Below are 24416 nucleotides of genomic sequence, written 5' to 3'. Positions count from 1 at the left end.
GGTGCAACGACAGTGCTTTTTTCACGAATGCGCTTGTTAAATCATCACCCGTTTGGCGAAGTAGGCTGTGATTCAATGATAAATGAACAGGCACTTCATCGATTATATGCAACGCAGGACAAGCTAGATAAACTAGTAATATCATCAACCATGTGTAGTTAACTAGTGATTATGTTAAGATTGATTGTTTTTTAAAAGATACGTTTAATGCTAGCTAGCACCTTACCTTGGCTCCTTGCTGCACTCGCATAACAGGTAGTCAGCCTGCCACGCAGTCTCCTCGTGGAGTGCAATGTAATCGGCCACAATCGGTGTCCAAAAATGCAGATTACCGATTGTTATGAAAACTTGAAATCAGCCCTAATTAATCTGCCATTCCGATGAATTGGTCGACCTCTAGTACAACCCCCCATTGTTGCAAAACAAATGTTAGTCTATAGGCAAGGGGAAATAATGCTTTTTACAGTGGAGATCAAGTTGATGAATTGGCTGGCTGAGCTGATGGGACACTGGAATGATCAGGGATTTGTCAGATGGAACAGAAAACAAGATGCCCATCTTCCCCGTGCTAAACAGGTTTTTTACAATGGCTTAGAACACGACTCGACCAATCACAATAATACTTTTGGCCAATCCCTTGTTGAACATTCAACAAATACCAGCACGGATACTTGGGTACCCTCCATTAGCGAGACGAAACCATTTGGAGTGAAAACGGAAAAGGGAGTGATGTCGGGAGGGGAATGAAAGGAGGAGTGTTCCAGTATTTTGGGGAAGAGGAAGAACATTGGGTTTGTTACAGGATTGTGTTGCGAGAGCGGCGAGACATGAACAGAGGGAGGGAGAGCGAGAAGGAGAGAGAGAGAGATGTGGTGAGTGTGAATAAAAGAGAGTGACAGGTCTTCTCGATTTAGGTCAGCAGTCAAAGCAGCACTGCTGTCTGTGAGATAGTGTGGCTGTCGCTGTGTGTGTGTGTGTGTGTGTGTGTGTGTGTGTGTGTGTGTGTGTGTGTGTGTGTGTGTGTGTGTGTGTGTGTGTGTGTGTGTGTGTGTGTTTTTGGCGCTGTGTGTGTGTGCCGCTCTGTTTGTCACTGTGTGCGAAGACGTGTGTGTGTGTGTGTGTGTTCTCCTTAATTGGATTGGGACTGGTTAACATTGTTTAACCTCCCCACACTGTCTCTCACACACACACTGTTTGCGTCCCTCGCCACTTCTTCTTTTATACTCCCGCCGCAGTGCAGACAAAGCCACCATTGTCCAGCCTTCTGCCTAGGAACCACTTGTGGAGGGATGCGTATCCCAGGAATCAGGGGGGTGGGGGGGGGTGGAGGTTTTATCCCGTAGCGTACCTCTCCATTGACCTCTGGGCCTTCTGGCAGGGCTGCTAATGCATTAGCACGCTAACATGGCTTTGATTTAGTGGAGCAGGTTCAGGCAAACACGACCCGTAATGACATAATGAACACATTCACACACAGCGGACACTCCACAACACCGCACAAAGCTACACACAGCAGAAACACTATGAACCAGCAATCAGTCTTCTTTCTAACACACACAAACGCACAGTGTGGGTTTTGGGGTAAGCTTGTCTTTAAACAGACAGGCAGTGTAAGATGTATGCTGTGTGAATGAGGAGAGAGATTACAGTGTTCCAGGGGGATTGGAGCATCACTCCTCCAGCTGTTCGCCGGGAGAAATAGAAGGTGACGGAGATGAGGAGGGAGCATGAGAGAGGGAGTGAGACGGAGAGGCATAGAACAAGAGAGGATGATAGAAGGAATAAAGAGAGAAGGAGAGAAACCGGGATGGGCAATGTGGCAGAATGTCATAACAGACAGATGGGAAGAAGAGAAGGGGTGGACGACAGACTGATTATAAAGACAAGGTCCATTGAAAGACGTTACAGGAATGAAAAACAGTCACTACTAAACCCTTTAATGGCCATTTTAAACGGCTTTAATTCGTCCAAAAGTCCATAAACCCCATCATTATCACGGTGTCCACTTCCCTATTGAAGACTTAGCTGTCAACAGTGTCTAGTTGTTCTGGGTTTGTATTCATAAAGGAGTGCTGATCTAGGATCTGTTTTTGATTAATATTGTTTGGACAGGAGGGAACTGTTTATAGATGACACTGTATAAATGTGAGCCCATCTGTTGTGGTGTCACTAACTCCGTTTTATAGGTATTTTTGGTACATTTTCACAAACACAAGAAGCTATTTTTACAGCCTGTCCCCATACCCCCTTTCCCTCCCTACTCCCTCCATCCCTCCCTCCTCTCTTTCCTCCCTCTAACTTCCTTTCTTTCAAAGGTCTGTTTTTTGGGCTTCATAAACGAAAAAGTATGTGGACACCTGCTCGTCGAACATCTCATTCCAAAATCATGGGCTTTAATATGGAGTTGGTCCCCCCTTTGCTGATATAACAGCCTCCACTCTTCTGGGAAGGCTTTCCGTTAGATGTTGGAACATTGCTGCGGGTACTTGCTTCCATTCAGCCAGCCAGAGTATTAGTATTATGTTGGGCGATTCGTCCTGATTGGCAGTCGGCGTTCCAAATCATCCCAAAGGTGTTTGATGGGGTTGAGGTCAGGGCTCTGTGCAGGCCAGTCAAGCTCTTCCACACCGATCTTGACAAACCATTTCTGTTTGGACCTCGCTTTGTGCAAGGAGGCATTGTCATGCTGAAACAGGGAAAGGGCCTTCCCCAAACTGTTGCCACAAACTTGGAAGCACAGAATCATCTAGAATGTCAAGATTTCCCTTCACTGAAACTAAGGGGCCTAGCCAGAACCATGAAAAACAGCCCCAGACCATTATTCCTCTACTAAACTTTACAGTTGGCACTATGCATTGTGGGCAGGTAGCGTTCTCCTGGCATCCGCCAAACCCATATTCGTCCATCGGACTGCCAGATGGTGAAGCGTGATTCATCACTCCAGAAAACACGATTCCACTGCTCCAGAGTCCAATGGCGGCGAGGCTTACACCACTCCAACCGACGCTTGGCATTATGCATGGTGATCTTAGGCTTGTGTGTGGCTGCTCGTTCATGGAAACCCATTTCATGAAACTCCTGCTACGCACTTCAGCACTCGGCGGTCCCACTCTGTGAGCTTGTGTGGTCTACCACTTCGTGGCTGAGTCGTTGTTGCTCCTAGACATTTCCACTTCACAATAACCGCAATTGCAGTTGACCAGGGCAGCTTTAGAGGGGCAGAAATTTGACAAATTGACTTTCAACGGTGCCACTTTGAAAGTTATTGAGCTCTTCGGTACGGGCCATTCTACTGCCAATGTTTGGCTATGGAGACTGCATGGCTGTGTGGTTGATTTTATGCACCTGTCAGCAACGGGTGTGGCTGAAAAAGCCTAATCCACTAATTTGAAGGGGTGTCCACATACTTTTGTCCACGTACTATACAATTCGACAGGGAATCCGAAGCCAAAAGCCTAATTCAGCGCATCGGTGTATGCAGGGGTGAAAGTAAGCAGGTCCGGTGCGCATTTCCAGATTAGTGACCAGAAGGAACTTTAATTTCTTCCAGTATTGCCTGGCAAAAACAGAATATGCCTACGTTTATATTATCCATATAAAATACAGTTTAGCAATCTACTATTAATCAATCAATCAAATGTATTTATAAAGCCCTTCTTACATCAGCTGATGTCACAAAGTGCTGTACAGAAAACCCAGCCTAAAACCACAAACAGCAAGCAATGCGGGTGTAGAAGCACGGTGGCTAGGAAAAACTCCCTAGAAAGGACGGAACCTAGGAAGAAACCTAGAGAGGAACCAGGCTCTGAAGGGTGGCCAGTCCTCTTCTGGCTGTGCCGGGTGGAGATTATAACAGTACATGGCCAAGATGTTCAAACGTTCAGAGATGACCAGCAAGGTCAAATAATAATAATCACAGTGGTTGTCGAGGGTGCAACAGGTCAGCACCTCAGGAGTAAATGTCAGTTGGCTTTTCATAGCCGATCATTCAGAGTATCTCTACCGCTCCTGCTGTCTCTAGAGAGACTACTGACTCCTCTTGGCCAGAACAATAGGCTACCTGCCAATTTGCTTGATCATTTTCATTTGTCAGGTAGGCCTAGTTTGCGTGGGCTACTGGCTAAAGATAAGCATCTGTAACACCGCACTGCCTTCAATGTTATGGGATGAAGATGTATCATATTCTGGCAAAGTTATTGCGATATTTGTGAAGAATGACAGGGCTACTCAGCTGGCAATGAGCGCTCTGCAGGCAGGCTGTCCTCCGAAGTCATGGCGCAGTGGAGACAACATGCTTTCCACCCGATCCGGCAACCTCTGATTTTGCTTGCTCTGGACTGCAGGGAAGTGACACGATAGGTCTGTATCCTGGTTAATATTGGCTGCTAACATGAATGACTTTCAGCTCCAAATCCAGGTGTAAAACGCAGTTTATGTCTGTAGCCTATCTTGCGTTTTTCGAAAATGCATCACCGTTTATGGTTGTAATGACAGGCTACATTTGATTGGCGCACGTGTGCCCGTTGCAATTTTACGACTTGTGTTTTTGGGGGTTCGTAGGTCAAAAAGTTTGAAAACCACTGGGATAGTGTCAACAAATGGAGTTGGGTCAGATATAGTAATCATATATGGTATTTAGTCATATGCTATTCAGTAGGGACGTGGATCGGAAAACCAGTCAGTATCTGGTGTGACCACCATTTGCCTCATGCAGCGTGACACATCTCCTTCGCATAGAGTTGATCAGGCTGAATGTTGTCCAACTCCTCTTCAATCGCTATGTGAAGTTGCTGGATATTGGCAGGAACTGGAACACGCTGTCGTACACGTTTGGGATGCACTGGATTGGACATGCTCAACGGGGGACTTGTCTGGCGAGTACGCAGGCCGTGGAAGATCTGGGACATTTTCAGCTTCCAGGAATTGTGTACAGATCCTTGTGACATGGGGCCGTGCATTATCATGCTGAAACATGAGGTGATGGCAGCGGATGAACGGCATGACAATGGGCCTCAGGATCTCGTCACGGTATCTCTGTGCATTCAAATTCCCCGTCGATAAAATGCAATTGGGTTCGTTGTCCGTAGCTTATGCCTGCCCATACCATAACCCCACCGCCACCATGGGGCACTCTGTTCACAATGTTGACATCAGCAAACTGCTCGCCCTCACGGCGCCATACACCGTCTGCCATCTGCCCGGTACAGTTGAAACCGGGATTCATCTGTGAAGAGCACACTTCTCCAGCGTTCAAGTGGCCATTGAAAGTGAGCGCTTGCCCACGGAGGTCGGTTACGACGCCGAACTGCAGTCAGGTCAAGACCCTGGTGAGGACAATTCTTTGGTTGTGCAAACACAAAGTTTCATCAACTGTCCGGGTCTCTGGTCTCAGATGATCCCGTAGGTGAAGAAGCCAGATGCGGAAGTCCTGGCGTGGTCACACGTGGTCTGCAGTTGTGAGGCCGGTTGGACGTACTGCCAAATTATCGAAACGACATTGGAAGCGGCTTATGGTAGAGAAATGAACATGCAATTATCTGGGAACAGCTCTGGTGGTCATTCCTGCAGTCATCATGCCAATTGCACGATCCTTCAAAACTTGAGACATTTAAGAGTGGCCTTTTATTGTCCCCAGCGCAAGGTGCACCTGTGTAATGATCATGCCTTTTAATCAGCTTCTTGATATGCCACACCTTGTCAGTTGGATGGATTATCTTGGCAAAGGAGACATCTCACTAACAGGGATGTAAACAAATTTGTGCAAAAACATTTGAGAGAAATATGCTTTTTTTGTGCCTGTGTACATTTCGGGGATCTTTTATTTCAGCTCATGAAACATGGTACCAACACTTTACATGTTGCGTTTGTATTTTTCTTTACTCTACTTTCACTCCTGGGTGTATGCCATGGCGAGCCACGGTTTTGGTAATCGTTAAAAATGCTAAAGGGGTGGGAATCTGTACAGTGGCGTGACTAATGATCTTGATGATGTAGTCGTGGATGTAAACCTTCCCAACATGCTTAGATAGAGACCGGGCCATGTCATTGGTCGATATGAGTCTGAGTATATCGGAGTCAGTGTGTTCGGCTTCTTGAATGACACAGAACCGGAATGCAGAGTATAGCATGAAATTGTGCGCATGGAATCATTGAGTTAAACAGATACAGTAAAGCGAGGATTAAGGAAAATAAGCTTTAGTACATTAACCATTCCTATTCAATACCAGTCCTATTCAATTCTGTCTGTTCTCCACACACACACACACACACACACACACACACACACACACACACACACACACACACACACACACACACACACACACACACACACACACACACACACACACACACACCCCTCACCCTCAAATATGCAGTATAATCAATCACATTTTAAGTGTTTCTGCTTTAATTTGTGTGTGAATGATCCTGGGCCCTACTCTCTCCCCCCGGTCCTACTCTCTCCTCCAGGCCCTACTCTTTCCTCCCGGCCCTACTCTCTCCCACCGGCCCTACTCTCTCCCCCCGGCCCTACTCTCTCCTCCGGCCCTACTCTCTCCTCCCGGCCCTACTCTCTCCTACTCTCTCCTCCCGGCCCTACTCTCTCCTCCCGGCCCTATTCTCTCCTCCCGGCCCTACTCTCTCCTCCCGGCCCTACTCTCACCCTCCAGCCCTACTCTCTCCTCCGGCCCTATTCTCTCCCCCCGGTCCTACTCTCTCCTCCAGCCCTACTCTCTCCTCCCGGCTCACTCTCTCCTCCGGCCCTACTCTCTCCCTCCGGCCCTACTCTCTCCTCCGGCCCTACTCTCTCCTCCCGGCCCCTACTCTCTCCTCCCGGCCCTACTCTCTCCCCCCGGCCCTATTCTCTCCCCCAGGCCCTACTCTCTCCCCCCGGCCCTACTCTCTCCTCCCGGCCCTACTCTCTCCTCCCGGCCCTACTCTCTCCCTCCGGCCCTACTCTCTCCCCCCGGCCTACTCTCTCCTCCTGGCCCTACTCTCTCCTCCCGGCCCTACTCTCTCCCCCCGGCCCTACTCTCTCCTCCCGGCCCTACTCTCTCCTCCCGGCCCTACTCTCTCCCCCCGGCCCTACTCTCTCCCCCCGGCCCTACTCTCTCCTCCCGGCCCTACTCTCTCCTCCCGGCCCTACTCTCTCCCCCCGGCCCTACTCTCTCCTCCCGGCCCTACTCTCTCCTCCCGGCCCTACTCTCTCCTCCCGGCCCTACTCTCTCCCCCCGGCCCTACTCTCTCCTCCCGGCCCTACTCTCTCCCCCCGGCCCTACTCTCTCCCCCCGGCTCTACTCTCTCCCCCCGGCTCTACTCTCTCCCCCCGGCCCTACTCTCTCCCCCGGCTCTACTCTCTCCTCCGGCCCTATTCTCTCCTACTCTCGCCCCCTGCCCGACACTCTCTTCCGGCCCAATTCTCTCCTACTCTCTCCCCCTGCCCGACTCTCTTCCCCGGCCCCAGACCCTCTAACCAGAGTTTTAATGTATGCAATTAGGGAGCTAATTAGTGTAATTAATTCAGCAGGAGCCAAGCCCCAGACCGGTTCTATTCACACACACACACAAACACCGCCTGGTCCTATTCATGGTTCCAGATCTGCGTTAATCCCTGGACCTACACACTCCCAACAAAGACTCAGCACACAATGGGGCAGGGGGCTGTGTGTGTGTGTGTGTGTGTGTGTGTGTGTGTGTGTGTGTGTGTGTGTGTGTGTGTGTGTGTGTGTGTGTGTGTGTGTGTGTGTGTGTGTGTGTGTGTGTGTGTGTGTGTGTGTGTGTGTGTGTGTGTGTGTGTGATGTGTTTGTCTTGGTGTGTGTGTTTGTCTTGGTGTGTGTGATCGGTATGTGACGAGAGAGAAAGAAAGGCGTGCGAGTTTTTATTTTGCAAACTACACTAATTGATGCTAATTTAATTCCTCTATTGCTTTTTTGCCAGTTTCAGCTTCCGAGTCACGGTATCATAATATTGAAGATGTGGATGGGACACATGGGACTTTTAACTGTCGAATATGTTGTTTTGACCCCAATAGTAGATCTATTAGTAGTAGTAGTAGTTCCGCCTTGGTAATATTAGCAACATGTTAGCAATAGTAGCAAAACGTGTTGTAAAAGCTCCGCGTTATCTGTGTATTTTCAACTTCAGTAGGGGTTCTTCCAGGCAGTGTTTACTTAAAGACGTACGGCTGTTCAATGCCGCGTGTGAAAGCTCCATTTACAACAGGAAACAGAAATAAAGACAAAGCGAGAGGAAGATGTTATATCTGCTGTCATCCGAGACCTGGCTATTCCCCTCAGCCACACACTACAGACCACACAGAGACTTAACCCTGATCAAACTTTTACCAACCTTTCTCTCTGTCTGTCTCACGCTCTCTCTCTACCCCCTCCCTCTCTCTCTCTCCACCTCTACAGCTCTCTTTTGCTCATTTTCTCTCTCCCTTCCTTTTTCTATCCCATCCACGGGTTTTTCCAGTCCCACTTGTACCAAACATCCCTGGGTTATTTTACTTCAAAAGCAAATGAGGCCAGAGGGGCACAGTAAAAACACACAGAGTAGACACAGCGCAAAATACACACACAATCAGACACACGCACGCATACACACACACACACAGACACACACACAGACAGTCAGACAAAACGCAGCTAAACACACATCGTTTACCAAGCCGCCTTAATCAAGAAGAAGCTAAACAAACATATCTGTCATCTCTCTTTCTTCTTTTCACTCTTTATCTAGATCACCACTCGCCTTCTGCTGTCATCTCTCTCTCTCTCTCTCTCTCTCTCTCTCTCTCTCTCTCTCTCTCTGTCTCTCTGTCTCTCACTGTCTCTCTGTCTCTCACTGTCTCTCTGTCTCTCACTGTCTCTCTGTCTCTCTGTCTCTCTGTCTCTCTCTCTCTCTCTGTCTCTCTCTCTCTCTCTCTCTCTCTCTCTCTCTCTCTCTCTCTCTCTCTCTCTCTCTCTCTCTCTCTCTCTCTCTCTCTCTCTCTGTCTCTCTGTCTCTCTGTCTCTCTCTCTGTCTCTCTCTCTCTCTCTCTCTCTCTCTCTCTCTCTCTCTCTGTCTCTCACTGTCTCTCACTGTCTCTCACTGTCTCTCTCTCTCTCTCTCTCTCTCTCTCTCTCTCTCTCTCTCTCTCTCTCTCTCTCTCTCTCTCTGTCTCTCTCTCTCTCTCTGTCTCTCTCTCTCTCTCTGTCTCTCTGTCTCTCACTGTCTCTCTGTCTCTCACTGTCTCTCTGTCTCTCTCTGTCTCTCTGTCTCTCTCTCTCTGCCTCTCTGTCTCTCTCTCTCTGTCTCTCTCTCTCTCTGTCTCTCTCTCTCTCACTGTCTCTCTCTCTCTCTCTCTGTCTCTGTCGCTCTCTCTCTCTCTCTCTCTCTCTCTCTCTCTCTCTCTCTCTCTCTCTCTCTCTCTCTCTCTGTCCCTCTCTCTCTCTCTCTCTCTCTCTCTCTCTCTCTCTCTCTCTCTGTGTCCCTCTGTCTGTCTCTCTCTCTCTCTCTCTGTCTCTCTCTGTCTGTCTCCGTCTCTCTCTCTCTCTCTGTCTCTCTCTCTCTCTGTCTCTTTGTCTCTCTCTGGACCAGTATACAGGCACAGATGTCAAGATCTATTATTGTACTTTTCTCTCTCATGTCTTCTCTCTTTCCTCTTTGGGAAACGAGGTTGATGGAGGGAGGAAGATGTGTGGAACATACAACAACAGTGGACTAGAATACATCTCAATGCACAGCCAGCGTCTCAAACATCTCTCACACACACACATTTCTCCCAAGCCATTTACCTCGGTCTACAGTGCATTCGGGAAAGAATTCAGATCCCTTGACTTTTTTACATCCTTATTCTAAAATTGATTAAATTGTTTCCCCCCCCCCTCATCAATCTAAACACAATGCCCTATAATGACAATGCTGCACAGCTATTTTCAGGTGTCTCCAGAGATGTTCGTTCGGGTTCAAGTTCGGGCTCTGGCTGGGCCACTCAAGGACATTCAGAGACTTGTCCCGAAGCCACTCCTGTGTTTTCTTGGCTGTGTGCTTAGGGTCGCTGTCCTGTTGGAAGGTGAACCTTCGGCCCAGTCTGATGTCCTGAGCGCTCTGGAGCAGGTTTTCATCAAGGATCTCTCTGTAGTTTGCTCTGTACATCTTTCCCTCGATTCTAACTGGTCTCCCAGAACAACATCCCCACAGCATGATGCTGCCACCACCATGCTTCACCGTAGGGATGGTGCCAGGTTTCCTCCAGACATGACGTTTGGCATTCAGGCCGAAGAGTTCAATCAGACCAGATAATCTTGTTTCTCATGGTCTGAGAGTCTTTAGGTGCCTTTTGGCAAACTCCAAGTGGGCTGTCATGTGCCTTTTACTGAGGAATGGATTCCGTCTGGCCACTCTACCATAAAGGCCTGATTGGTGGAGTGCTGCAGAAGAAGCTCTGTTAGAGTGACCATCACGTTCTTGGTCACCTCCCTGACCAAGGCCCTTTTCCCCCGATTGCTCAGTCTAGGAAGAGTCTTGGTGGTTCCAAACTTCTTCTATTTAAGAATGATGGAGGCCATTGTGTTCTTGGGGACCTTCAATGCTGCAGAAAAGTTTTTGGTAACCTTTCCCAGATCTGTGCCTCGACACAATCCTGTCTCGGAGCTCTACGGACAATTCCTTCAACCTCATGGCTTGGTTTTTGCTCTGACACGCACTGTCAACTATGGGACCTTATATAGACAGTTGTGTGCCTTTCCAAATCATGTCCAATCAATTGAATTTACCACAGGTGGACTCCAATCAAGTTGTAGAAACATCTCAAGGATGATCAATGGAAACAGGATGCACCTGAGCTCAATTTCGAGTCTTATATCAAAGGGTCTGAATACTTATGTAAATAAGGTATTTCATTTTTTTTCTATTTATACATTTACAAAAATGCCTAAACCTGTTTTTGCTTTGTCTTCATGGGGTATTGTGTATGGATTGATGAGGGGGAAAAAACATATTTAATCAATTTTAGAATAAGGCTGTAACGTAACAAAATGTGGAAAAAGTCAAGGGGTCTGAATCATTTCCGAATGCATTGTATATAGCCAGTAGGGCTGTATAATATTTAATAGTACTATTCAGGCTTGGTTGATGTACTTTCTAAGACGAGGGCCAGATGTGTAGGCATATAGTCTAATGGAGAGCAGAGCCTGAATAGGAGTTGTGACTACAGTACAGAAGAGTATCATGAGGACAGGGGTGGGAATGTTTAGATGACCAGCAATGCTGTGTGTGCTGGTGTTTATATACAGGAGGGTGAAGGGGCCCAATTGGGGCGGGGGGGCGTGCGAGAGGATGGTTTTCCAAGAACTATTTAGACTGCTCACGTGCAGACACACACACACACACACACACACACACAGAATGTCGACTCACACAAGCAATCTCTCACATGCACACACATAGCACACGCACACACACACACACACAAAACAAGCACGTACGCACACACCGTCTCTCTGACTAAGACACGCCCCGTGGCTGGTGTTTTTTGTTCTTAGTGAGCGCTCATTTACTTCATTAAAAGCCTTAATTAACGTGACAGTTCTGTGTAATTACAGTCTTTTAAGATGTACTACTCTGTTCAGAGCAAGTTGGACGCCCTCTCTCTTTCTCCCTCTCGTTCTCTCTCTCTCTCTCCTTCTCTCTCTGTTTCCCTCAACTCAGTTTCACAGGGGAAAATGGTTTAAGTTAGTGGTGTGTGTGTGTGTGTGTGTGTGTGTGTGTGTGTGTGTGTGTGTGTGTGTGTGTGTGTGTGTGTGTGTGTGTGTGTGTGTGTGTGTGTGTGTGTGTGTGTGTGTGTGTGTGTGTGTGTGTGCAGCTTTAGCAGTGTTAAGCTCCTCCACAGTAAAGTTGTGTGTCTGACATTTGGCATTAATGTGACGCCTTTTAAGAGTTCCTCTAACAGATCCCATCCCTCCTATGGTTCTAGTCTTGTTTCTGCTCCGTCTCTGCTCTCTCTCTCTCTCTCTCTTTCTCTCTCTCTCTCTCTCTCTCTCTCTCTCTCTCTCTCTCTCTCTCTCTCTCTCTCTCTCTCTCTCTCTCGTTCTTCCCATCAGACTGTTGACCCACTTCCCTCTTTTGCATCCCTCCTTCCCTCCATCCCTCCTTCCCTCCATCCCGCCTTCCCTTTTCCCTTTCAGACTTTCGTCATCCCCTCCAACAACTTCTCCACCTCCCTCGTTCCTCCCATCAACCCTGCCTCCCTCTCATCTCACCATGAAAGTACAAGTTAAAACAGCTTCACAGAGGATCAACCGACAGACAGTTGTCGTACAGCATTCCTTCACCGTTCCAACCCTAGCGTGGTCGTTATGTTCTTTTAACGTTGCTCTGACGTCGTGTCGGACTGTTTTGATGTTTGATGTGGCTGTTTCTGATTCGACGGTGACGTCCCACTGAGCTGTCCAGCTGAGCACAACATAGTGTTATTTCCTCTGGTTTGAACACACACACGCACACACACGCGCACGCACACGCACACACACACACACACACACACACACACACACACACACACACACACACACACACACACACACACACACAGAGACAGACAGCTTTTGAGTTTATTTGTGGCAGAATGTGGTTGCTGCACGCATTGTAATCAGACACTGACAGACAATGTGGTTCTGCCTTAGAGGAGGACAGATAGGTCCAAAGAAAACTGGAACTGGGGATACAAAGGCTGCATCCCAAATGGTACCCTCCTCCCTTTATAGTGCACTACTTTTGACCAGGGCACATAGTGCGCTATATAGGGAATAGGGTGCCATTTAGGACATAGCCAAAGAGAATGAAAGACAGAGAGAGAGAGAGAGAGAAAGCGGGAGGGAGAGAAATGGAGGGAGACAGAGATAAAAAAGAAGTTGATTTTACAGTGAAATCCAAGTATTGAGCAGAATCCTAAATTGTTATTTTCCTCTTTAAGCTACTTGAATGTGTCCATGTGTGAATGGCTTTTTTAGAGTTGTCTTTGTGTGTGTGTGTATGCCTCTATTAAAGTGTGTGTGTGCGTTAGTAACTAACGCACACACAGGTAGCCTGCAGGGTAGGGGCGGAGACCCTGGGCCTAAAAACATCCACATGATAAACTCAGTGCTAATGGGAGAGTTAAGACTAGGGTTGCAAAGGGTCGGAAAATTTCCGGAATTTTTCTGCGAATTTTCCGTGGGAAGTAAAGCCCGAAAACTTTGGGAATTTTGCTTAAATTCATGAAAAAGGTTAGTTTATAACAGTGAACCTTTTTTTTGTGGGATACACAAAAGGCAATTCTAGGTCTTGTGGCATATTTTGGTTAAACTATCCCCAATTCAATGGAACTGCAACCCTATGCATGCACAGTGCATTCTTCCATCACATGTACAGCTGATTCTCAAGATCTTGCACACTAATGAGATGCTATTGAGCCCACACTACTACACTGTCTGAGCCAAGGACTATATGCTTTCTGGTAAGTTTTGATTACAATACTGGGTGGGGTGAATATATTTTATATAACATAATTTTTTGTTAACTAGTAAATAGTCGCCTACAGCAAAGTGTGTTTAAATCCTTTCTAACTTGTTAACAATTTTGCTAGTTCGTTTTTGTTACCATGTGGGTTTTAGCTTGCTTGAGCCTGCTAACTGTGGAGTGTTAATTCACCTGTTTCCATACGCGTTTCATTTAAAACATTTATCTTACGAAGGAGTTGTTTAATCTAACTGCTTAACTTATTTATCTGTACATGGAATTGTATTTGTTTTTTTAAACTTATTGTTTTCTAATCTTTACAGGAAAATGCCACGGGCACTATCTGATGTGTGGAGACATTTCACTGCAGCTAATGTAGAAGGAAAAGCTGTGTACATTTGCAAATACTGTTCCAAATCACATGTGAAGAATGCAACAAAGATGCAGAATCATCTGGCCAAGTGCCTAAAGTTCCCTCAGCGCTCACAACAAGCAACCTCTGACAAAAGTCCCTCTACTTCTATTCGAGGTGAAAATTATTAATCAAACACCTTATCAATAGCAACAGCTCATAGTCCTCCTGGAATCAGAAGTGTTTTTGACTCAATGGAGGACCGTAGTCAGAGAAATGCTGATGACTGTCTTGCTCGAGCTGTATGCAACTGGTTCACGTCTGATGCTCACAGGCAACGTGTATTGGAGGAGATTTCTGAATGTTCTTCGCCCAGCATACACCCCTCCAACCAGACATGCTTTATCTACTCATTTGCTGGATGCAGAGTTCAACAGAGTTCAAGTGAAGGTCAAGCAAATCATAGAGAAAGCAGACTGTATTGCAATCATCTCTGATTGGTTGTCGAACGTTTGTGGGCAAGGAATAATTAACTACATCATCTCCACCCCTCAACCAGTATTCTACAAGAGCACAGACACAAGCCCCCCGTGTGGCTCAGTTGGTAGAGCATGGCGCTTGCAACGCCAGGGTTGTGGGTTCATTCCCCACGGGGGGACCAGGATGAATGTGTATGAACTTTCCAATTTGTAAGTCGCTCTGGATAAGAGCGTCTGCTAAATGACTTAAATGTAAATGTAATGTAAACAACAGACACACTGGTCTCTACATTGCAGATGAGCTGAAGGCAGTCATCAATGACCTTGGACCACAGAAGGTGTTTGCACTGGTGACAGACAATGCTGTGAACATGAAGGCTGCTTGGTCTAAAGTGGAGGAGTCCTACCCTCACATCACACCCATTGACTGTGCTGCTCATGCATTGCATGCATGAATCTGCTCCTCAAGGACATCATGGCACTGAAAACAATGGATACACTCTACAAGAGAGCCAGGGAAATGGTTAGGTATGTGAAGGGTCATCAAGTTATAGCAGCAATCTATCTCACCAAGCAAAGTGAGAAGAATAAGAGCACCACATTGAAGCTGCCCAGCAACACCCATTGGGGTGGTGTTGTCATCATGTTTGACAGTCTCCTGGAGGGGAAGGAGTCTCTCCAAGAAATGGCCATATCACAGTCTGCCGATATGGACAGCCCTATCAAGAGGATCTTACTGGATGATGTATTTTGGGAGAGAGTGGTAAGCAGCCTGTAACTCCTGAAACCTATAGCAGTAGCCATTGCACGGATTGAGGGAGACAATGCCATCCTGTCTGATGTTCAGAATCTGCTTGCAGATGTAAGAGAAGAAATCCGTACTGCCCTGCCCACTTCACTGTTGCTCCAAGCAGAGGAAACTGTAGTTCTGAAATACATCAAAAAGTGTGAAGACTTCTGCCTGAAGACCATACACACCGCAGCGTACATGTTGGACCCCAAGTACGCTGGCAAGAGCATCCTGTCTGGTGCAGAGATCAACAAGGCCAATGGTGTCATCCCTACTGTGTCTCGCCACCTTGGCCTGGATGAGGGCAAGGTTCTTGGCAGTCTGGCGAAGTACACTTCCAAGCAAGGGCTTTGGGATGGAGATGCAATATGGCAGTCGTGCCAACATATCTCATCAGCCACCTGGTGGAAGGGACTTTGTGGATCTGAGGCTCTTTCCCCTATTGCCTCCATCCTCCTCCAAATCCCACCAACATCAGCCGCCTCAGAGCGCAACTGGTCCTTGTTTGGGAACACACACACCAAAGCACGTAACAGGCTGACCAATACAAGGGTTGAAAAATTGGTGGCCTTCCGGGCAAATTTGAGGCTTTTTGAGCCTGACAACGAGCCATCCTCAACAAGGTTGGAAAGTGACAGTGAAGATGAGGCCTCAGAGTCTGATGTTCAAGAGGTGGACAATGAGAAGGTCCAGGGAGAAGACATGGAAGCCGGAGAGGAAGACAACCAAAGCTTTAGTTTCTAGACTATCATTTTACAGATGTATGTTGAAAACGTTTTTGGGAGATGCGATGGATCATTGGGGATCATTCAATATTCCCTTTCTTTAGTTGTTCAGTGAAATCATCCCATGTGAAGAGTCAACTCATTTAATTAAAGTTAAATTCGTTACTTCTAATGGTAGGATTTAATAATTTACAACTATGTCTACTTATGATAAGGTAAAAGGCATATGTTTCTGTCTCCATATGATATGGTAAATATATCCAATGCAAAAAAACATCTACATTTAAATGGTATTAATATGAATTTGCATATATTTCCGTTAATTCACATATATTCCCGTTAATTCTCATATATTCCCGTTAATTCCCACGGAAAGTTTCTACCTCTGAATATTCCCCAAAATGTGCAACCCTAGTTGAGACACGACTCAGTGGAGAGAGAGAGAGAGAGAGAGAGAGACAGAGAGACCCCCAGCTCCTTCACGTAACCACTATACCATGTATATATCCTGTTACCAGTACCCCCTGTTACATCAACTGTCTGTCTGTCTGTCCATGTGTCATCACTGGAGAGGCCCCCAACATCACTGCCTGTTTGTGTGTGTCCAGTCGGACATGGACTTCTATACGCACACACACACACACACACACACTGACCCTCTGAGCCCAGACCATCATGGCAAGGCTAAGTCGAGACCGAGACGGGGACAGAGACACATGTGGAGAGAGATGGGGGGAGAGAGAGAGATGAGTAGAGCGAGAGAGATAGAGGGAGATGTGGAAAGACAGAGGGAGCGAGAGAGAGATGGATAGAGAGGGAGATGGAGAGAGAGAGAGAGGGAGATATGGAGAGACAGATAGAGAGAGCGAGAGAGAAATGGAGAGAGAGGGAGATGGAGAGAGAGCGAGAGAGAGAGGGAGATATGGAAAGACAGATAGAGGGAGCGAGAGAGAGATGGATAGAGAGGGAGAGGGAGATGGAGAGAGAGAGAGGGAGATATGGAGAGACAGATGGAGAGAGCGAGAGAGAACTGGAGAGAGATGGGGAGAGAGAGAGGGAGATATGGAGAGACAGATAGAGAGAGCGAGAGAGAACTGGAGAGAGATGGAGAGAGAGAGAGGGAGAGAATTGTGGTGACAGCGGTGCGAGAGCTCGCGAGATGGTCGGCTCGTTAAACCCATATCCTTGCTGTGCTGCCGGGGGAGTGGACAGGGAGAGGTGTTTTAGTCTATATCTGGGAGAGACATGGGAATACAGAGAGGCTTTAAAAAAACACAGCTTTACGGCTGCATGAGCAAAGAGCAGAGGAAAGAAAGACGGAGAGAGACAGGGGGAGGAGAGAGGCCGGCATTGACCCATTTCTGCAGGCCTCCATTCTATAACGGACACACACACTCCCAGACACACTTGCAGGCAGACACGTTCTTCCAGACTTTGAGATACTCAGAGATATGTTTCACACAGGCGCACGAGAACACACACACACCATACAAGCACCGTACACACACAGCCCAATACACATCAGCTGTACTCAACCATCCCGCATTAGCTTTTCAATATGAAAACCCCATATCCGCTATTGAGCGTCATTCTATGGCAGCTAGACTCTAAAGGGTACATTGAAGTGCTACCCCAAGCTGTTCCTCATCACGACATTACACACTTCCTGCCAAGAATGTATGTGTTCAATACCGAGCTGATAAGACCATGGGCCGCTTCTCTTCTATTCAATCCATTTCTATGCTTCCCTCAAAGCTATTGAGGTGTTATGGGGATTGAAGGACATTGAAGGGGCCTGTCTATTCAAACCCACTGTCAGGGCGATGTATCTCGAGCATAGAAATACACACACATTGACTTTCAATGATTTTATTCATCGCCAAGATATTTTAGTCACATGCACTGGCTCATTAGCACTGTTGAGAGTCTTATGGACATATACTTGGACTCACACTCGTGCGCACACACACACACACACACACACACACACACACACACACACACACACACACACACACACACACACACACTCACTCACATATACTTGTACACACACCAAGACACACACAAGAACACACGCCGACGCTCTGCGACACACACACACACACACACACACACACACACAACCCCTCTCAAATGCACTTGATGCCCTCAGACGAGGACTCTGACCCAGTTCAGACAGTAGCCGGTGTCTCTCTCAGCCGTCCTGTATCTCCGCCGCTGCTTTACCGTCATTTTGCCTCAATGTTACGTAAGTGTTGTCTCTCCTCAATCCTCTCAACTCTTATTGCTCATGTTGGCTCATAGTCCTTTTTTGTCCCCTCTCCCCCTCTCCCCCTCTCCCTGTCTACTTGTTGCTTTCTTTATTTCTTTCTCTGCCTGTCTTTTTGCCTCTTTTTTTCTGTCTGTTTGTCTCTTTCTTTTGGTCTCTCTCTCTCGCTCTCTATCTCTTCAACTCTCTCTCTCTCTCTCTCGCCATCTCTGTCTGACTGGGGTGTCTGACTGGGGTGTCTGACTGTGATGTCTGACTGTGATGTCGAACAGTATTACTGTTATAGAGGTTAAAGTTGAATAACCGACGCAGCAACCAGGATTACATATCACACACACACACACACACACACACACACACACACACACACACACACACACAAAGACACACACACACAAACACACACACACACACCTGGCTCATTCAGCCAGGCATTGCATAACATCCAACACATTATCCGCAGAACCTTTCCAATTGACACTCCACTGTCAAACAAAATAAAGAACTGGCATGCTCAACTCTGTATTCTGTGTATAAAAGCAGTCTGTTTGGATGCAGGGTTACAATATAATTAGGATTCGCATTACAATAGCAATTTCCCCTCTATCTCTCTCCACTGACAGCCAATATAATGCATGATAGACGCATCACTGCTGTAGACTCACAGAACATCTGCCACTTCCAATCAGACAGTGCTTTAGAAGAATGGAGGTAGGCGTGGCTACGATGCAGTTTGAAGGTGTGCGTGTGTGCGTGTGTGTGTGTGTGTGTACGTACATGGCAAAGATCAGGTGCATGCCTGACATCAGTCCTCCTCAGTAGAGCTGGGGCCTCTACTAAGTGTGTGTGTGTGTTTCCACGCTTCCCACCCCCTAGCACAGAGAGAGGGGGGAGACACAGGGGGAGAGGTTAGGGGGGAGGAGGGGTGATGGTAAGCGAGTCCGATAGATGGAAAGTGAATAACTGCTGAGAATTAAAATGTCATCGAGCACAGGGGTGGTCAACCACACGCAAGGCAAGCAGAGATACTGAGATCATTCCCCCTGACACACCAGCACGGTGGTGGGTGTGTGTGTGTCGAGTAATAGTAGAGTGTGTGTGTGTGTGTGTGTGTGTGTGTGTGTGTGTGTGTGTGTGTGTGTGTGTGTGTGTGTGTGTGTGTGTGTGTGTGTGTGTGTGTGTGTGTGTGTGTGTGTGTGTGTGTGTGTGTGTGTGTGTTAGGGCTATGACGATACCAGTATCTCAGTATTTTCTCCATGGCACAAATGGAAACACATAGCAGACCAATCTCTTTCCTCCTTTAAAAACCCGCTGTATGTAAAATATTGTGAGCTGTATCTTGGAACATAAATAAAACATGACTCTGGATAACAACACGATGATGTTTGTTTCCAACATTAGTGCTGTTTTGTTTTCTTCCTACGATACTAACGAGTAAGGCGATACTGGTGGCGGCCCTAGTGTGTGTGTGTGTGTGTGTGTGTGTGTGTGTGTGTGTGTGTGTGTGTGTGTGTGTGTGTGTGTGTGTGTGTGTGTGTGTGTGTGTGTGTGTGTGTGTGTGTGTGTGTGTGTGTGTGTGTGTGTGTCCAACATTAGGCTCTAGCATGTGGCCATGATTTTGTACACTGACTGAGACCCATTCCAACTCACACACTATGTCATGTTTAAACGCCCAGTAAGGTTTACACATTCACACGTATACATTTCGTGTAAAATAACATTTCTGCAACATACACAGGTCTTGTCCTTAGATGTACTAACAGCAGACTGGTCGGTATCCATTTAGTTACCTCCGACTCAAACACACACACACACACACACACACACACACACACACACACACACACACACACACACACACACACACACACACACACTTTGTTACTTCAACCCAGTAAACAATCTCCCTTGGTTTTTATGATGGAAAAACCCATTTTCTCAATCTTCTCCATTGAAAACAGCTTAGGAAAACCTCAGGCCATGTTGGCACTAGTAGTCAGTGTGTATTTCTCAATTTCCAAGCCTGGTGGAATGCATACAACGAAAGAGTGACGCAGTAAGGTCTTGGCTTAGGCTCAAAATAATACTTTTTCAGGGCTGAAATACATGCAGTGTATAATAGCTATTTTTGGTTTGAGTACACAGCGTAATGTGTTCAGCTGTCGGGGAAAGGTAAATGGGCTGTGATGGCTTCGTTAATGTGTCATACAAAGGTTCTAAACGTGTTCCATGTGAGTTATGAAGGGTTCTACAGTTACAGGAAATATGAAGTATGATCCAAGATTTTAGGGAGTTGGCCCGGGAGAGACGCTGTGAGTCCCTAACATAACTCTCTCTCGAGGGTGTGTGTGTGTCCAGGGAAGGGAACGTACAGTTAAAGCTTCATCATCTGGATGACATGTAGATATACCATATCTCTCTGGAGAAGGAGGACTTCAGAGTTAGCACAGGAATGCGACGGTAAATTCCCTCCCCCCGGTCTTTTGACTGACCAACTTAGTTCCTGTCTCAGAAAGAAAGGTCCAGCACTCACTAATAGTACAGTCGTTATGTGGATTGAATTATTCTCAGGACAACATGTCAGCATAGACACGGTGCACACACACACACACACACACACACACAGCTTTTGTCATCATCAGCGCGTGTGCGGCAGGCTTTGTTACGTCGTATTCTGGAAATGTGGACCAACCGACTGGAGTTATGAGCAGAACTCCGGTGTTTGTGATGCCAAACGTTTCATGTTTATTTGTACAGACGGAAGCTAACACGACATTCACACACACACACACACACACACACCATCGCTCCAGCGTTAACGTACGTTAGCAATGTGTATCCCAGGGGCCAAACACCCACTCACATTTCCATTATTTTGTGTGTGTGTGTGTGTGTGTGTGTGTGTGTGTGTGTGTGTGTGTGTGTGTGTGTGTGTGTGTGTGTGTGTGTGTGTGTGTGTGTGTGTGTGTGTGTGTGTGTGTGTGTGTGTGTGTGTGTGTGTGTGATATCATGTTCATAACTCTAGACAACAAGAGTGCGTCACAGATACGGTATCACACACACCAGCGGCTAGCGTGGGAGAGACGAGAGACACACACACACTTCTATACAGGCAAGACGCTCGCTCTCGCTCCGATCCCTCGTCTTTGTTCCCTCGGTTTGTTTGTTTGTTTTCTTTTTTTGTTGTTGTGTCGTTTAATCTGCTCTTTCGCTCCGCGCCTCGTCTCTCTCATCCCCTTTTACTTTAATCTATCTGCCATCTGACAACGTGCTTCTCCTTCAAGTCTCCTAGTGGGTTACAGCTCCATGTGCAGACTGTGTATTCGCTATGTAGGGAATAGGGTCACATTTGAGACCCAGCCTGTATCTGGTCAACCCAGGCCAGTATTTTACTGTTCTCTCTGGAGACTGACTTCAGTAGCTGGTCTGGTCTAGTTGGAGAAGGACTGTATACACACAGGGAGACAGGTTGCACACACACAGACAGTTAGTGTGCACACACACCCACTCACACTACACACTTGTCTGAAGCCCTACTCTGGTGCAGACTGTGTTGGCTGATTGAGGATGACTGCGGTGTTATTTCATTAATTACGTTTCCCCGTCTTTCGCTCCCTTCTTTGTTTGGTGCGAGGAAGAGGGTGGCGAGGCGACGCTCCTGCTCCCCCCGTCGTCCTCGACTGTTCTACACCCCCCTATCACTGCTGATCATCGTCTCAATTACGCATCCCTCCCTCCTTCCCTTCCCTCTCCCTCCCCTGTCGCTGTTCTCGGTCTTTCCTCTCTCGGCTCATCCCAAGTTACTCTCTATCCACTCCTCTACTCCCCCCCCACAACCCCATCGTCACATTCCTTATTTTCTTCTTGCTCCTTCTCTCTGTTCCAAAGTTATGTTGTTAAGACTAACAACTACTTGCATTATCCCTCTCTTTTCTTTTATCTTTTCTCTCCATTACCACCTTTTTTTTCCATAAGTGGCAACAGCTTAAAGTAGTCTCGTTCTCTCTCTCTCTCTCTCTCTCTCTCTCTCTCTCTCTCTCTCTCTCTCTCTCTCTCTCTCTCTCTCTCTCTCTCTCTCTCTCTCTCTCTCTCTCTCTCTCTCTCTCCCCCCCCCTCTCTCTCTCTCTCTCGCTCTTTCCATCACTTCTCATAGTCTACTGTCTCAGTCATGTCAACAACAGCTTGTCATAAACGATCAGTCTCTATCCTCCCTCCTTTTCGTGTTCTCTCGCCTCCCTGTTCTTCTCTCTTCTTCTCTTTCACTCTGTCCTTTGCCAGCCTTTCAGTCCTATTTTCTAACCTCCACCACTGTCCTTTTTGCCTCCCTCCATCTTCTCTCTTCTTCCTCTCAAGCATCTCTCCTTTCTCCTCTTGGTTTTTCCATCCATTCCTCCATATTAATGTCCTTGTCCTCTGCAGATCCGTCTCTCCTCTCGCCTCCTTTCACACTTTCCAACACTAACAGGCTGGCAGGCTGATGGAGAGGTGAGATGACTAAGGCGCTCTTCTTTCACACCTCTCTCTCTTTCTCCCCCGCTCCCTCTCTCCTCGCCAACACCTTAATCTGTAGCCTCAAGTCAAAGGGAGAGAAAAATAAGAGGGCGGGATGTATTTTTGAGGGAAAGCAAAGGTCTTGAGGCGTGAACTGAAAGAGGGAGGAGAGAGGTAGAGTGTTTTCTCTATTTCTCAGAAATTGCACTCATCCGTTCTCCTCATCCATCAAATTTCAGTCAAATGTATTTATAAAGCCCTTTTTACATTAGCAGATGTCACAAAGTGCTGTACAGAAACCCAGCCTAAAACCCCAAACAGCAAGCAATGCAGATGTAGAAGCTCATCCTTCTCTCCTCTCAGTCAATGAGCCTCAGCCTTTAGACTACATGGAGAGTAGTATAAACAGCCTTTTAAACATTCTAGTACAGTTAAATAGTTAACACACACACACACACATGGACGCAGCGGTCTAGGGCACTGCATCTCAGTGCAAGAGGCGTCATTACAGTCCCTGGTTCGAATCCAGGCTGTATTACATCCAGCCGTGATTGGGAGTCCCATAGGGCTGCGCACAATTGGCTCAGCGTCGTCCGGGTTTGGCCGGGGTTGGCCCTCATTGTGAATAAGAATTTGTTCTTAACTGACTTGCCTAGTTAAATAAAGGTTACACACAAACCACACACCACACCACACTGACCAAAAAGTAATTTTGTTGGCATCTACGTGTCCCCATTACCAGCAAAACATTTCTTTCACTTACTTGCTGTGCTGTTTCGTGGTTCATTTGTTCAGTCGTTTCATCCTCAACCAGGATTTCATCATACATGTCAAGCAGTGAAGTTTCAGCTCTGTCTGTCCGTGGCCTCTCTTCCTCGGTGCGCACTGTCACTGTGTCCGTTCCCATCTTGTCCAGCTGTGTATGTAACATTTCACGTAAACCCTGTTTCTAGTCTGCATCGAAGTAGCAGGCCTTGTACCTAGCATCGAGCCTTGGTGGCGACACAGTGAAGAGGCTCAGAGAGAATACCACCGAATCGCTTGTTCACAGCCTCAAGGATTTTTGTAAGTTTTAACCCCACGATCTGTGTCGACAGTTTTGTTGAGCAGGCACTTCAATGCCATGATAGAGAGTATCACGTCTGCTGCAGACGCAGTTGATGAGCTTATTTCTCCAGTCAAGTTGTTCAAATGGCGCTAGGAGTGTGTTCATGTTTCAAACATGTTCTCAAATGCCATTGAAATGGCAGCAGCGGTATGAGAACCAGCACATTCTTGAGCAGTACGGCTTTCCTCAGTAGGAAATCGTCGTGGACCCACTGTACTGTCAGACTCAGCATGCTCATGGGGCTGACTTCGCTGGTCCAAATGTCAGTCGTGAAGCTAATAGCAGTGACGCCCGTAGCAAGTAGCTCACGGATGTTTCAACAACAATACTGTGTAACTCCGGTAGGGCAACATCTGAAAAATAGCGCCTACTTGGTAGTGTGTACCGGTGCTCGACCAGTCTGCGAAAGCCAACATCATCCACGACAGAGAGCGGTTGATTGTCAAGGGCAATGAATTCCGTTATCTTGGCGTTAATGGATTTTTGAGTTGTCTCGCTGAAATGTTCTTACTCTCTCAAATGAGTGCTCGACTGGAACTTGTTTAGTTGTTGGAAGTTGGCACTTAGTCTTTTTCTTATTTTGTTCTGTGTAGCGCTGTGTTTTCCGTGGCGTCATTACGTCACGTGCCTACGTTGTGTAGGTACGCACGTCAGCTTGACGTCGGTTTTTCACATCGGCGTTGAACTAGACATCGGGCCGATACCGACGTTGGCCT

At 47.1% G+C, this 24416-nt stretch overlaps 1 protein-coding gene across 1 annotated transcript in view; it reads left to right on the top strand.

The window, feature by feature from the left end:
- Window positions 1–24416, top strand: part of LOC139534452 (ephrin-B3-like) — a 105086-nt gene that overhangs the window by 64179 nt on the left and 16491 nt on the right. The window lies entirely within an intron of this gene.

Source organism: Salvelinus alpinus, chromosome 11, assembly GCF_045679555.1.
Source record: "Salvelinus alpinus chromosome 11, SLU_Salpinus.1, whole genome shotgun sequence".
Taxonomy (NCBI): Eukaryota; Metazoa; Chordata; class Actinopteri; order Salmoniformes; family Salmonidae; genus Salvelinus; species Salvelinus alpinus.
This window is presented reverse-complemented; position numbering and strand designations above follow the sequence as displayed.